The sequence below is a fragment of the Lycium ferocissimum genome, chromosome 6 (genome assembly GCF_029784015.1).
Source record: "Lycium ferocissimum isolate CSIRO_LF1 chromosome 6, AGI_CSIRO_Lferr_CH_V1, whole genome shotgun sequence".
Taxonomy (NCBI): domain Eukaryota; kingdom Viridiplantae; phylum Streptophyta; class Magnoliopsida; order Solanales; family Solanaceae; genus Lycium; species Lycium ferocissimum.
This window is the reverse complement of record NC_081347.1, coordinates 59,901,545-59,917,382: the sequence shown is the minus strand read 5'-3', so window position 1 is coordinate 59,917,382 and position 15,838 is coordinate 59,901,545. Positions and strand designations below refer to the sequence as shown.

At 35.9% G+C, this 15,838-nt stretch overlaps 1 pseudogene; it reads right to left on the bottom strand.

Moving 5' to 3' along the window:
- LOC132061451 (LEAF RUST 10 DISEASE-RESISTANCE LOCUS RECEPTOR-LIKE PROTEIN KINASE-like 1.1) overlaps positions 1 to 4,388 on the bottom strand; it is an 82,732-nt pseudogene extending 78,344 nt beyond the window's left edge.
- Positions 4,389 to 15,838: the final 11,450 nt, after the last annotated feature.

Here is a 15,838-nt window from a genome sequence, read left to right as displayed (position 1 = left end):
CATAGCCTCCTTGACCAAGTTTATTCTTTAAACACTCAGTCATCTTCTTGACTTCACAAAAAATGTACTTCCTTGGAAGGAGTGATCCATGGTTCATTGATAAACTCTTCTCCCGCGCCCTTCAATTTCTTCAAGACCTTGACTGCCATGGGACTCCCATTGTGCAACTTTCCTTTGAAAACACAACCAAAGCCTCCTTGACCAAGTTTATTTTTGAAATAATCTGTCATCTTCTTGACTTCAGAATAACTGTACTTCCTTGGAGCAAGTGATCCATGGTTCTTCAAGAAGGCTTTTACATTTCTGTAATCTTCTCTTTTTGTTTTCCAGAAAATCATGGAATTAAGGGAGCATTTTGTTCTTAAGTACAGGAGTAACATAACTAGCATCGCAATTCCTCCAATAGAAGAAGTAGCTGCTAATGTCATGACACAAATTGGAAGAATGTTTGTCAATTTCAAAGTTGCACAAGTTCTTGGTAAATGAGAAAAACAGTTAACATTGAAAGGATGTTTTTTCCGGGATGCTATATCTATCAGATTAATAACATTTCCACGAAGAAGGTACATTTTACTGCGTGTACATGTTTTAATGCGATAGTAACACGTTATCTCCTAATAATGAAAATAGCTAATTATCTTTTTGCTGTTTAAAGAAGAAAACACACAGAAAAAACCAAACTAGTGATATGAAGTGGAAATTTGTGGTCATAGATAGCGGTTACCTGCAACTAGAACTATTTTAGTGCAACAACAAAAAAAACCACGAAAGCTTAGATAGATGTTGCGCAAGGATTTTATTACAATCATCAAACAGGCAACTATTTTAGTATTTGTTCTGAGGAAACTGAAGATCACTAGATGAGCAAAATTGAAGAAAACTAGTACTATATTTACCTGTGGGATTAGAGGAACAACGAAATTCATTGTTGCTGTCAGTTAAACATCGATCTCCTTGATAGTAACATTTACGACAATCATCAGACAGGCTCCACTGAATTGTAAAATTCGCACTTAACCGATCGAACAAGCTAATATTCTGAGACCATGACCTGGATGTAAGTGGCAATTGAATCAGTGAACAATTATCAGGAATATCTCCCTCTGGTGCATCCGAATACCCTTCCTGTTCTCTACTCGGATTCTTGTAATATATGCTGAAGCCACTACATTTAGTATAGTTCTGATATTCCCGAAAATAATGATCATTCTTGCCCTTGTTGATGTCTAGACTGTTGTTGCATCTGAACAAGGTAAGATTGGGTTCGATGACTCTAAACGAGACAGAAGGAGAACTTGGAAAGGATAGACTTCTATCGAAAGATTGACAACTGTTTTTTGCCAATAAGCCCTGAAGCATACAGTCTAAAACTCGAAACCTATCATACGGTTGTTGTTCCGGAACACTATAAACATTTCCTCCCAAATGAATTCTTGGATTTGGAGTAGCATTACAATCTAAGGTATACAATCCACAAGCCGGTTTTGAGGACACAGAGAAAGGAAAGCTCACATTTCCAAGGATCCCACATTGAAATTCCTTGGGGCAGTTGTCTTGAGTTTGATTTTGAGCTTCAGCTGAATAAAAAATCAACAACGGATAGAATATCAAGAAAACTGACAAATAATTGATCTGAGGTAATAACACAGAAGGTCACCCAACTATGGGTAATGATCTCCCAAGATATCAATGGGATTTTTTTTTTTAAATCATTTGGCTTTAAAAAAAGTCTACCCATTTTTTTTGAGTAGACATATTTTTCTAACGCCACATGATAATTTTTTTTTTGGTGGGTCGGGTCTGGTTCGTTTAAAAAATAATCTCTGTGGCTTTAAAAAAAAAAAAGTCTATCTCTTTTTTTAAACAAACCAAACCCGACCTGCCAGAAAAAAATTGTCATGTCGCTTTAGAAAATATGTCTACTAAAAAAAATGGGTAAGCGCCCTCCACTTCAACCCGAAGGTTGCGAGTTCGAGTCACCAAGGGAGCAAAGGAGGGAGCTATTGGGGGGAGGGGTAAAAACAAAAACAAAAAAAAAAAAAAACCACATGGTATTTTTTTAATTAAAAAATAAACTAAATGATTTTAAAAAAAAAATCTATCAGCGAAAAGGATATATTTGCACCATTTTGTAACGGCAAAGGTATATTTACACCACTTTTATAACGAAGGTATATTTGCTCTAAATCGCAAAGTTGAGGGATACATTTGCACATTTTCCCTATAATAAAAGCAACCATACCTTGCGGCAGTTAGAAATTGGAATATAGCCCATTTACTATGCCGTCATTGCCTTTGCAAATCTTTTTTATTTCTAAATTTCCTTTTATTATCCTCTGGCTAAACATCTCAATTAGGAAAAATATAAGACTTTTAATGTTGCTTTTTTTTATAATCTGTTTAAAGGAGTTTATTGTGGGACCCATTAATCCACTTGTCAAGTAATAAACTGTCTCACATAAGTAATGTTTGCTATGCGACTCACAAAGTAAAATTTCTCTAAATTAAATGTCCTGTCATATTTTGTTGGTTAAATATTAATTGGGTGACTTTTTAAGTGATATAGGAAAGTTTGGGTGAACTTGTTGTTACCAAAAAAAAAAAAAAAAAAAAAAAAAACATGACTTTGAGAGATATTACACATAATTGGATGACCTTATGTGTTACTACCTATAATTTAATGCCACATTCTGAATTCAGGTACTGTAGTATTAATTTGACACTCCTGTAAGATATTTGACACTCCTGTAAGATATTCAAATCTAATGCAAGGACGGAAGCAGAGAGTCAACAGTAATCTCTGCATTTGTGTATATTTGACTTCTTGCTCTTTATCTTCACCATATATTTGCATCTAATCCCTTTAAAGACGCTTGTTGACTTTGGAATTTTCAGTTTTGACCACTTGAGGTAAATAATAAAGAAGGGGGGCCAAAAGAAGTGGGATGTTGATACCTAAAATGAAGGAATGAACAACCACTGTATCCATTTCACTGTCCATAGAAGACCTTTTATTTTCTTTAACAGAAAAGGGTAAAAAATGCCCCCAACATGTTGGTGACCTAAATTTGCCTTCCTTCCACCTATAGACCCCAATTACCCTTCACGTTAATTTCAGGTTATAGATGCACCCGAAAATCACAAAAGCTTAGATAGATGTTGTGCGGGGACTTTTAATACAATCATCGGAAAGGCAACTATTTTAGTATGTTGGATTTATTAGCATTTTAGTATTATAAAATATTTATATTAAAGTGCATGTCTTATTAGTGGCCATAAAGTGGACGAAGTAGTGTCATTATTCTTGTAACTCTTGTAACCACTCTAGCATCTTCTCCCACATTATGTCCTACTAATTACCCCACTAAACCTCAAATGACCATTCACTTTCTTGACATTTATTTGCGGAAGAAATCCTACACCTATATAAAAGGATGCTTTCATCCTTGTGTTAGGATGAGAAAAAAGTAGATGAGGAGTGTATAAAAATATTATGTTGTGTTTGTATTTTGAGGTTGGTGTAGAGAAGAGAGAGTTGAGACAAAGAAAACTAGTCTATGTCTCCAACTAATTCACTACAAAAGAGATTACTTTTAAGTTGAAGGAAGATGTTATTGTGGTGGAGCTTTGGACTCTTTAACTAGTTCGGAATTGGCTGAGTCACACGACGTTGACAGGCTGTTGTATTCTGGAGAGGACAAATCAAGAGTAGTACTGCTGGATCAGTGAAGAATATCATACTGCAGTGGGCTTGAATCTCCTTAAAGAGAGCGAGATATCCGCGCCTCAGCCTGAATATTTATTTATTCATATTTGTTCATTTTATTGTAATTTTTAGCTGTAATAATTTGTGGTATATTCACCGTATTTGTTCTGAGCAACTGAAGATAACTAGATGAGCGAAAATGAAAAAAGCTAGTTGTATAGTTTACCTGCGGGATTAGAGGAACAAAGAAATTCGTTGTTGCTGCCAGTTACACATCGACCTCCTCCATAGTAACATTTACTACAATCATCAGACAGGCTCCACGGAAGTGTAACATTCACGGTTAAAAGGCCAAACAAGCTACTATTTTGAGGGTTTAACCTCCCCCATATAATTGGCAATTGAATCACTGAACAATTATCAGGAATATCTCCCTCTGGTGCATCCGAGGAGTCTTCCAGTCCTCCAGTACTCGGAAGCTTGTAGTATATTCTGAAGCCACTACATCTACTATAGTTCTGATAGTTGCGAAAATGATGATCAATATTCGTGCTCCTGTTAATGTCTTGACTATTGTTGCATCTGAACAAGCCGGAGTAGTGCGACTCGACGACGCAGTAGCCGTTGCCACTGTGGCGGTACCATTCACAGAATCAGTTTGTTGTTCTGTTCCAGTCGTCATTTTTCTGAAAAGAAATTGACACACAAATGATATTAGTAAATCAGTGAAGGTTTTAATCTTCAAACCGAATATAAACTCGATGAAGATTTTATATCTTCAAATCGAGGACAACAAAACTAGATTAATTCGATGAAGAGTTTATATCTTCAAATCGATTACAAATGACTAAATAATCTCGATGAAGTTTTTATATCTTCAAATCGAGTAACAATATGAGTAGAAAGTCACAAGGACTTTAATCTCAAAAAAAGAGTAAATATATATTTTTTTTCCTTTTCTGTTGAACAGATTTACAGAATATTTAAACACAAATGTATAATTCCTTAAGCTTGTTATTCTCGTAAAGCACAACAGTGATTATTATATCAGTTTGTGTTTGTTAATCAAAACAGAACTTAAAAATAGTGAAAACAGAAATGTAGAAAAAGCAGAAAAATCTTCCGAGCCCACAAGTTGCTTGTGTGTCCTTAAGGAATTATAACCCCCTCATTGTTGCCAAAGGATCTGGGTTACTTCCTCCCAGGATAGAACGGAAGAACGTTTCGATAGCAGCAATGCAAGCCACAGAACTCCGACAAACTCAAATTAACGGAGCAAATCACAGGACACTTACGGTTAGTAGTTGTTAAAACAATGCACTGAATATAAAGAGAAGACGTTGAGAAATTTTAATTGCAGAAAGTTCAGAATTTCATTGTGTGTCAAAATGAAGCGAAGCCTCTGAAATTTATATGGGGGAAGAAGCTGTTCCGAACAGGCAAGGTGACCATTCGGGAAAATGAAACATTAAATTGAATTTTTGATTATCAATCAATCATATCAAAATGGCTGTTGGAAATTCCAAATGGAAATTAAATTATGACTTTGAAAAATTAAATTTGGTCCAAAAAAGATTAGCAATCAATCAGATCATTTGACCGAATCAGAATTCGAAGCCCAAGCCGAGCGACGACGACGGCGCGAGGGGAGTCCCTCTTCTCCACCCTTTATGAGCTAGAGGATGTGTTTTGATATATAAATACACAACTCTCTCTTTCCACTACCAATGTGGTACAAAGTGCTCTTTCTAAAAGGAACTTTGCTCAAATTTTCAATTTTCCCTCCATTTCTCATTCACACCAACTAAGCTTAAGCTTAAAATCCAAACAATCCCCCACATGAATGGGGAATGGCTATAATGAAAATATGCATGAAAAAACTATGTGATTTGCAAATAAGGATTAATCACATCTGGATAAGTAGGTTTCCCTTTGAACTTTCCATAGTGAACATATATTGGGTATACTCGGTCAATTGGTAGATTTGATATCCTTGAACCATCGAGCTTTGGTGTATACCTAGACAACATAGGTCACACAATTAATCCTTAATCGTCTTTGGTTCTTATTGTTGTGTTCGTTTCAGCCATGAACACCACCTGGTTTCATAAGTGTGTAGAGAATTGGACTGACAAAACTCTCCTTGAAGCGGCTTCCACTTCTCACTTACATAGGTGATTCCTAAACGTGTAATCCTTTTAAAAACACAATTTGATATACCCTGTATCAAACTTAGAAATCATTAAAAAGCCTTAATGCTTTATCCTTGTTACTGAACATTGTCTTCATCACGAGAATGTACCAAAGTTGTTGTTTGACAATGTTGAACCGTCAATCATAACTTTGTTTGATCTCTTTAAACCTAGAGCTTGGGATCTCCAGTCTTCTAGGTAGAGTTACCGCCATGATGACTTGTCCTCGGCCGTAGTCCCATTCCCTTTGATGATTTCTCAACTGCCTCGCTAGCTAGGCCTTTTGTAAGTGGATCCGACATATTATCCTTTGACTTGACATAGTCAATTGTGATAATTCCACTAGAGAGTAGTTATCTAACGGTATTATATCTTCATCGTATGTGACGAGATTTTTCGTTATACATAACGCTCCCAGCCCTTCCTAGTGCGGCTTGACTATCGCAATGTATGCATATAGGTGCCAGAGGTTTGGGCCAAAATGGAATGTCTTCTAAGAAATTAAGACCATTCGGCTATTCAGGCTTTGTCCGTCGCTATAAATTCAAATTCATGGTAGAGCGAGCAATGCACGTCTTGCTTAGACGACTTCCATGACACCGCTCCTCCACCAATACGTGTAAAAACATATCCACTAGTGGATTTAGTTTCGATTGAACCGGTGATCCAGTTTGCATCACTATATCCTTCAATTACCGCGGGATACTTGTTATAGTGTAATGCATAATCTTGGGTATATTCCAAATACCCCAAAACTCGTTTCATTGCCATCCAATAAGTTTGGTCAGGATTACTTGTATATCGACTCAGTTTACTTATAGCACAAGCTATATCAGGTCGTGTACAATTCATTATCTACATCAAACTTCCCAATACTCGAGCATAATCCAATTGAGACTTGCTTTGACCTTTATTCTTTACAAAGGAATGGTTCAGATCAATTGGAGTTCTCGCGACTCTGAAATTCAAATATTTGAATTTTTCAAGTACCATTTTAATATAATGAGATTGAGACAAGGCTAAACCTTGAGGAGTTCTTTGAATTTTAATTCCTAGAATTAAATCAGCAACTCGTAGGTCTTTCATATCAAATTTGCTAGCAAGCATGCGTTTTGTAGCATTTATGTCGGCAATGTCTTTACTCATTATCAACATATCATCTACATATAAACAAAAAATGACTATATGATTTGGAGTGTTCTTAATATACACACATTTATCACACTCGTTAATCTTGAACCCGTTTGCCAACATTGTTTGGTCAAATTTTGCATGCCATTGCTTCGGGTGCTTGTTTTAGTCCGTAAAGAGACTTAAAAAGCCTAAGACACCTTCTTTTCTTTTCTGGAACAACAAACCCTTCAAAGTTGTTCCATTAGATTTCTTCCTCCAAATCTCCATTTAAGAAGGCTGTTTTAACATCCATTTGATGGATTTGAAGATTGTACACGGCGGCTAACGCTATTAGCACCCGAATGGATGTAATTCGTGTTACCGGTGAGTACGTATCAAAATAATCAAGACCTTCTCGTTGTCTAAATCCTTTGACAACAAGTCTTGCCTTATAGTTGTCAATAGTGCCATCGTCCTTTATTTTCTGTTTGAAGATCCATTTGGAACCTAAGGGTTTATTTCCTGGAGGAAGATCAACCAATTCCCAAGTATGATTGTTTAATATGGATTCTATTTCACTATTGATCGCCTCTTTCCAATATTGTGCTTCTGAAGAAGACATAGCTTCTTTAAAAGTCCGAGGTTCATTTTCCAATAAAAATGCTAGAAAATCTGGTCCAAAGGATGTAGACGTCCTTTGACGTTTGCTTCGTCTTGGATTTTCCTCACCATGAATATTGTCATTTACTTCTTCGCGAGGTCGTTTAGATCTTATGCTAGACGTCTCACATTCATTTTTATGCGGATATATATTTTCAAAAATTCGGTTACTTTCGATTCAATTCGTGTTCACTTGAATCTCGGGATTTTCGATTTATAAACCGTAAATCGCATGCTATGCTTTATTCGTTGCATATCCAATAAAAACACAATCAACTGTTTTTTGTCCTATTTTTACCCTCTTAGGTTTAGGAACTTGCACTTTCGCCAAACACCCCCACACTTTGAAATATTTCATGTTAGGATTTCTTCCTTTCCATTTTTCATATGGGATGGATTGTGTTTTGCTATGGGGAACTCGATTAAGTATTCTATTGGCAGTAAGAATAGCTTCCCCCCACAAGTTCTGTGGTAAACCAGAACTTATCAATAATGCATTCATCATTTCTTTTAAGGTTCTATTTTTCCTTTCTGCAATCCCATTGGATTGAGGCGAATATGGAGCAGTTGTTTGATGAATAATGCCATATTCCAAACAAGTTTCTTCAAAAGGAGATTCATATTCACCATCTCTATCACTTCTGATCATTTTAATCTTTTTATTTAGTTGTGTCTCCACTTCATTTTTATATTGCTTGAATGCATTAATTGCTTCATCTTTACTATTAAGTAAATAAACATAGCAATATCTTGTGCTGTCGTCAATAAACGTTATGAAATACTTTTTCCCACCGCGAGATGGCGTTGACTTCATGTCGCAAATGTCGGTGTGAATTAAGTCTAAAAGGATTTGAATTCCTTTCAATTGACTTAAAAGGATGTTTAACATACTTTGATTCCACACATATGTGACACTTGTTTTTATTACATTCAAACTTAGGCAATATTTCTAAATTAATCATTTTTCGCAACGTTTTGAAGTTGACGTGACCCAAACGTGAATGCCATAAAGAATTTGACTCAAGCAAGTAAGAAGAAGCAACATTCTTATTCATTTCAATAGCTATTACATTGAGTTTGAAAAGGCCCTCATTCAGGTAACCTTTTCCTAAGTACATATCATTCTTACTAAGTACAATTTTTTCAGAAACAAAAACGCACTTAAACCTGTTTTTAACGAGAAGTGCTAAAGAAACTAAATTCTTCCTAATCTCTGGAACATGGAGAACTTTATTGAGCGTCACCACTTTTCCTGACATCATCTTCAAGCAAATCTTTCCAACTCCTTCGACCTTAGCAGTTGACGAGTTTCCCATAAAGATAGCCTCGTCTGGACCTGCGGGAGCATAGGATGAAAATAATCCTTTGTTAGAACACACGTGACGTGTAGCCCCAGAGTCAATCCACCATTCTTTAGAGTTTCCTACCAAATTACACTCGGAGAGCATGGCACATAGGTTCTCCACTTCCTCGTTTGTTTCAATCATATTTGCTTGACGCTTTTTGTTTTCTTTCTTCGGAGCTCTACACTCCGCAGCCTTGTGTCCTATTTTTCCGCAATTGTGGCAACTGCCTTTGAATTTCTTCTTTGGCGGAAAATTCTTAGGTCCAGACGACCTCTTTCTCTTTTTGTTGTTCTTTGGTGCCTCTTCAACAACATTTGCCCCCGCAATTGTTGAACTTGCTCGTGACTTCTTTTTCGCAACCTTAATATCTTCTTCTATTCTTAGGCGCACAATCAGATCTTCAAGGGTCATCTCTTTTATTTTATGTTTCAAGTAATTTTTGAAGTCTCTCCACAACGGAGGCTGTTAGGTCTTTGGTGTGAATGGGAAATGAAAGTTTTATTTCCTTTGCCTTTTTCGAAAAAGACAATTTTTTGCTGAAAAGACACACCTATTTCCTTAACATACACCTGTTGTTGGCTATAAATATCTAGTCATCCCTTCAGATTTTCCTTATGAAAATTCTGATTGTCTTCTTCTTTCTTCTTGCACAATAAAAATTCTAGTGTGATTTACAGCCTTCGAGTGGTTCTCCGTTCACCGGGGTTTGAGGTACCGCTACGCTAGTGAGTTAATTCGTTCTATCTTGGAAGGATATATTCCATAACCTCGGGTACTTGAGGGGAATAATTTCCTTAAGGAAACACTGTGAATTCAGTGGGCTCGAATTTATTTTCCTTTCTTTTCAGATTCCACGTTAGATTGTTTCCTCTCTTTCCAGATTCTGTTTTAGATTATTTTTTTAATACAAATTGACAACAATCTTAAGGAAATTACTATTTATTTTTGTGTTCTTCGTAACCTTTGTTTGGTGGAGACCAAACGAGAAAGAGAAACCAAGAAGCGACACGGTCTTGGGCAAATCTGCGTTATCAACTTCAAGTAACGAGGGAATATTTGGATCAAAAGTGATGAGCGTATGAACAATGGTGGTCTTCGTAATTAGTAATCTGGTTTCCAGTTGAATCCAAGGGATTTTTGAATTACAACAAAGTGAAATTCTTTTCGTATCAGTGGGTGTGTGATCACTTGCCACATATGGCCAAGACACGGGAGAAAAAGGGGGGAAAAAAAGAACCACACACCTATTCATAATAATATGAAAATGTGCAAAACAAAAGGGATTCACCTTTTGGTAAATCATAAGATTTTTTCAATGAGAAATAATTTTGACTACAAATATGGCCACTTCGTCAAAGTAATGGATCAAGGAGAAGTGACAAAATCGGGTTATATTCTCTTTAACTCTATTTACTTTTTGGTTATATATTTCTACTCTTTGCGTGATTTATGTGAAATATAGGGTAGATGATCCACTTGTGATGATCATGATATGTATTTTAAATAAGTTTAGGTACAACATATTCGATATGCTTATTAGAAATTTGTTATTTCGCGTCAAAGAAAAATATCATGACATGGTTGCAGTACCTATCTTTGTCCTCTCTGGTTTATAAGGAAAAATTAAGAGGTAGACAAATCAAAAATGGTCATTGCACAAAGTCTGGTTGAAAAGATTTTGTGGCATCTTTTCTCAGACCGAGTAATTAGTGTCAAATACAATCTTTCTGATGAGTGATGACTATGATGATAGAAAGAAATACTGGAAGTTGCTGGTCAAGAAATGGTGAGAAGCACTCCATGTGCACCTAGGAGGCAAAGTTCCTTAAGAACTGATCTTTAATTTTTTTTTATTTTTTTTTATTTTTTTTTTATAATCTTGCTTTGCTTTCAATGATGCCAAAACAGTAGCGTAGTATTTTGATACGTATTGTGTAAAAGTTGAAAAAGGGACAAATTTATGGCCAATACTTGATAAAGATGGCATCGTGACATGGATTAGAAACCATCGGAAGAGATCCACAATACAGTGACTACGAGGAGTTGTCATTGAATAAGTCAAATGACACGACTTTTCAGGATCAATTGCTTTATTCTGGCCATTGGTTGAAGATCTTGAAACGACATAAATTCGGGTTTTATTTTCTTTACTCGTCTTTTTATTTTCTACCATTTATGATTTATGAAATTTAGTTTAAAAAAATATTAGGGTAGACGTTTATTATTTAATGATCTCAAAGTATATTCTATTGGCAGAACCATCAGGAATGAGGATATGATAGCCAAGTGTATTGGATAATTTCTATATCCAATATGTTATATTATAACAGGCTGAGAATTCAAAAAGTGGTAGTATTACATGGCAAGGTGCTGAAAATTTGTCTCAGCAACTTAACTTGAAATTTCATTCGTTCAGATCATCAGTTATAATTTCCAGAAAGTATGGAACCCAACGGTGAAAGTGTTTTTCTTTATAATCTACTTAGAAAAGAAAATCACTCTTTTCAGAGGAAAAAAAGAAAAGAAGAAAAAGTACTCTTTTTGGAGATTAAAACTTTTGTGGTTTTCTACTCCACTGTTTGGAGATTAAAATCTTTGTGATTTTCTACTCCAAGTTACTACTCGGTTTAAAGAATATAAAAACTTTTATCGAGTTAGTAAATTGATTTAAAATATCAAAACTTTCCTCACGTTTGTAAATTGTGTTGGTTTGAAGAAATAAAATCTTCGTTGGTTCTCATTGTTTTGAAGGGAAAAAAAAGTATCTTTCAAACATAAAAGTACTATTTCCTAAGATAAAACGATTTTTTTTTCCTTCAGGAATAAAAAGTTACTTTTTTTGAAACTGAAATCTTCGGATTTCCTACTCTAGTTTTGAGATTAAAGTTTTCGTAACTTTCTACTTATTTGGTTACTTGATTTGATGATATAAAAACTTCATTGAGTATATATAAGTTTTTGCATTCGGTTTGAAGATATAAAAACTTCACCGAATTATTAAATTTGGTTGTGCCAGAAAGTATTAGGTTTGAAGATATAAAAACTTCACCATAATTTTGAAGATATAAAAACTTCACCATTTTATTCTCTGGTTAAGAGAAAAGAAAGATTATAATCGTAAGGATGTTCATTGCATTCTGAGTACGAATGACTGATAGAAATGAAAATTAAAGGAAAATTCTAATTGGAGTTTTAAAGTGTGAACGGACACGTTTTTTCTGTAACTCCTTGTGATTGTCTCCTCCTGATTACAAAATTCAGTGGTTAAGAATATATATATGAAGAGAATCATATTAATTGCTTGACATTAAATATGTTTGTGTCATCTATGTTCATGGCAAAGCCTTCTTCCTTGCCCCGTTTCCTATTTCCTATGATCTCAAAGAGATTCAGGCCATCAACTTTTTATTGATAATTTAAGTGCTGATAAAGTGGTTATGATGCAAGGAGTAGGAGCTGGTTTCTTTAGTTCTCCTTTTACTAATGGATGACTAGTACGTCACTTTAGTACCGATTCACGGAAAAGCTAAGTGTACATACGCGTTTAAACGATGATCTTTGCCGCGATTGAAGGAATGATTTAACATAGATGGTAAATGTCTTGTAAACAAGTTCTGGTTTACCTCGAACTTGTGGGGGGAAGCTATCCTTATGACTACCAGAATACTCAATCGAGTTCCTATAGAAAAACACAATTTATTTCATATGAAAAATGGAAAGGAAGAAAGTCCAACTTGAATTACTTCAAAATGTGGGGGTGTTTGGTTAAAGTGCAAGTTCCTAAACCTAATAGGGTAAAAAAAAATAGGACCGAAAACTATTGATTGTATTTTCGTAGGATGTGCCACCAATAGTAAAGGATATCGATTTCTGGTTCACAAAACAGAAAATTTTGACTTATTGACATTATTCTATTATGTCAACCCCACGATATATGTCCTTGGTGGTATTGACATGGTATGCCCTTAGTGGTATTGATGTGGTAGTTAGTGAAATATTCACATAACTCGTTCTGTCTTGGTAAGGACTAGTTGATATAACTACTAATTTGATGAGGCTGATCATATGTCTTTCATTATAGGTCATGTTCATTAATTTCGTGAACGGATGTCATTTGAAAGGTTGTGACTTTTCATGATAAAATGTGTTACACCTCGGAAAATTTTCCGTTGATGCACAGTGAATAGGCTAATGAAGAGTATGAGGTATACGATGTCTAGATAAGTAAGAAATAGCATTTGATGACCTTAAGTAAGATGTCAAAGACATTCGACGTTGGGGACGAGAAAGATTGCTAAATAGAAGCGTCGGTTTACGATAAGTATCAAGGAATTTACAGCAACGAGTTAATGCGACTTAAGGATATTATGAGTGAAGATGTTATAACGTCCCGTAGATTGGTATTGAGGTGTTGCCATGCTGTAAGCATGTCTCATAAGGATTGGAGATCAAACGAGTCGACGAAAAACAAGATCGGAACCATCGGGCATTATACGGCCGTACACCGGCCGATAAGCATACGGACCGTATGTCCAGCCGTAGTTCCAGCCTCCCGTATTGGCACGACCGGACCAAACATAGTCGGTCCAGACATACGGCCCGTGAAAATTATACGGACCGTATGTTGGTCGTATATCTCCGGTCGGGACAAAGATTTTGTATTTAATGAGGGATCCTGTTTTTTATTCCATTTCATTTCCATTTCACTCCCCTTCTCTCTAAAACATCTCTCCACATTTCTCCCATAAGTTTTCAAGTGAATTAATGCTCAACTTCATCAAACCAAGTGAATCAAGTATAAGGAACCCATTAAAGTTCATCCAAAGCAAGAATCCAAGTGAGGGAAAAATCTAGGGTTTTGCTCAAGTGAGATAATTGCACCCGAGGTTCAATCCCGCGCCATCTAAGGTAAGTTTCATGATATTCCCATGTTGTTTAAGGTATTTGAAAGTTGAAACACTTGGATTACGTAGGAATATAAGAAATGGGTCATGAATGGGTGAATAGTATCACTTTTGAATGAATGTTTGGAATGAGTTATGATTCTCGATACGTTATGAATATGATCACGTTATAAATGATATTGAGAGTATGGAAATCGACATTGTATGTGAATTAATGTATTGTCGAGTTATGACTATGAATGTGGAATATTGAAGTGAATGGTGAAGTAAGGGTAATGTAGATGACTAAAGGCTATTGTGATGATATTGTGAATGCTATTGTTGATGTTTGGGAGTTGATATAGCAATACGAGGAAGTAGTATAAATAAAGGAATCTTTGTCCAATTTCTCTAGAATTAGTTATGAATGCTAAAGCTACCTATCCTCTAATATGAGTATGCACTTCAATGAAGGTAGAACGAGCTTTGAAGAAGAACGCTCTGCTTTTATAGAATAGTTACCTAAAGGTATGTAAGGCTAACCCTTCTTTCAGGCATGGTTCTTTAATTGTTCATCTCTTATGAGTTCATGATACTTTCTAATGATCCTAGCTCGAGAAGCTATTAAGCCAATGATGCTCAAATGATGCGATGTACTAAGTTCTTTATACGACAGTAATGCTCGAAGGATAGAATGTAATGAATGACGATAGTAAGAAGGCTAAGAGATAGATATGAGTTAGCATGTATGTGTGCCTATAAGAGGCTATTGTGAACCCCAGAGTTTATGGCCGGGTAAGAATATGATAAGTATGTATATATATATATGTATGTGTGCCCGTGAGAGGCTATTGGAACCCCGAGCTTATATGGCGGGTAGAATATGATAAAATCGTATATCTATATATATAACGACGCGCGCACACCATTGCGGTTAGGTACGAATAATAACAACCTTTGAGCCTTCGTAGGGCAGTGCATTTGAAACAACGAACTTATTGGTCGGGTACGCAATATAATAAGTTATATGTATGACATCTATATGAGTACGAATAAGCTATATGTATGACATCTATATGAGTACGGACAAGCTAAGTATATGACCCCTATATGAATAGGATTATGCTATGTATATCACATCCATTAGAGTACGAATATGTTAAGACTATGTAAGTGTCTAGTAAGGGCTATGAATATGCAATGTATAGGCTATGAGCATGAGCATGAATACAAATATGAAATTAGATACGCAAGGTAAGTGAGCAAGGATACGAATGTATGTACGCGAGAACGAACTAGAAATGGAACGTCCCAATGGAAAGCAGGTAAGTGCTATGATGATGATGCTGTTATCTCCCACCTTATGTATTTCATATGTTATCCATTATGCTTCCATATTGATATTGATCATGCTTTACATACTCAGTACATTCCCGTATCGACGTCCTTTGTTTTGTGGACGTTGCGCCGAGAGGCCGATTTGATCCATTTGTATTTTTCTCGAGACTACATAGCGAGCTCCATTTCTTTCGAGGCTGCCAGCTTTTTGGTATAGATTCTTTTGTGTATATATTCATGGGCACGGCGGGGTCCTGTCCCGCCCATATGATATGATATGATGTACCCTTCTTAGAGGCTCGTAGACATTGTGTATATGGTTAGATATGTTCGGCCTTGTCGGCCTATATTTTGGGATGTTGTTTTGATCGCCTTGTCGGCGCATGTATATTTATATGGGCATAGATGTTATTGATGATATAGATGTGTTATTACTCGATGTGATTAGAATGATGACAAATGAAAAGCATGATATAATGATGTGGCTCACCTAGAATGTGATGTATAAGTATGTTAAGGGGTGCACGGGTGGGCTAGCACCGGGTGCTCGTCGCAGCACCGGGTGCTCGTCGCTGCCCTCAAGCTGGGTCGTGACAAAAT